Source organism: Microtus ochrogaster, chromosome 1, assembly GCF_000317375.1.
Source record: "Microtus ochrogaster isolate Prairie Vole_2 chromosome 1, MicOch1.0, whole genome shotgun sequence".
Lineage (NCBI taxonomy): Eukaryota > Metazoa > Chordata > Mammalia > Rodentia > Cricetidae > Microtus > Microtus ochrogaster.
Window position 1 is genome coordinate 107,190,250 of NC_022009.1, and position 1,184 is coordinate 107,191,433.

The following is a 1,184-nucleotide window of genomic DNA, read 5'->3' on the forward strand; positions in this document are numbered from 1 at the left end:
ATGCGATGTGCACATTCGAGTTACCCCATGCCAGTCAAATTGATAGTTCTAAGGATAGGGTGTGTGCAGTGGTATTTCATTAAAATTCCATTAGCTGACCTCTGATAGGCAGACATGGTTGAACAACCCCTTACACAGGTGTTTTCAAAAATAACGAGTTGAGCCCCCCCATGCCCTGCCCGTCAACTCCTGAGGTGGATGGAAGAGCTGGCTCTGATCATGAGTGGGAGAGCTGTCCTTGCCCCTCATCAGCTGCAGCGCTCAGGAGAATGGCCCCTATCTCATGCCTTGGCAGCACAGTAGAGCTGGCCCTGAAGGTAGGGTAGGTAGTGGAGATCCAACCTTGAGGACCTGAAAGCAGGAGAACTGGCCCCACCCTTTGCTCATCGCAGCACGGGGTGAACTCACCAGGGCAATGCTGGAGCGCTCACCCTGGTCGTGAGGACAGAGGCGAGCTGGCACTCTTACCAACCTTGCAACTACCAGGGTTATGAGTTGGCCCACCCCAACATCCACCCTATCTGTTATCTGCAGGAGCATGTGAAGGGACTGGTCCCTGTGGACCCAAAGCTGCATGATCTCCACAACACAGGGCAACAACAGGATAACCTAGAGGAGTTCCAGGAAGGCCCAGCATTGACAATGCAGGAGAAACCAGAGGCCTCGAACCAGACCAATGGCTATTTGCAATAAACACTTGCAAGTAATACAAGTAAGGCTATATGGATAAAATGTTTACTGTGTGACTCACTGGCTCACACTGCGGCTTCCATGACACTCATGACTTCCAGATTGATTTTCTTTTCTCTCTTTTATTCTTCTTCTCGTTCTTCATTTAAATTTTATTTTATTTTCGGGAGTAGGTTGCAAGGGCAGAGGGTGGCTACAAAGGGACGGGGAAATGAATGGGATGGAGATTCATGATGTAAAAGATAGAAAGGATTAATAAAAAGAAAATTTTTTAAAAAAATAGCTTGCTGTTGAATGGGAACCTACGAAGTCCGACCAAAAAGTAATTTATTCTACTAAGAGTGAGGAAAATGTATTCTTCCCAAATGAAGAAATAATGTGGAAAGGTGAAAGTAAGAGACAGGCAAAGAAAATTTAGGGCAAAAGAAATCATAAATCATACTTCAGTAAAAGGAGGATATTTTTGCAAATGGTATTTTCATTCCAGGTTGTGA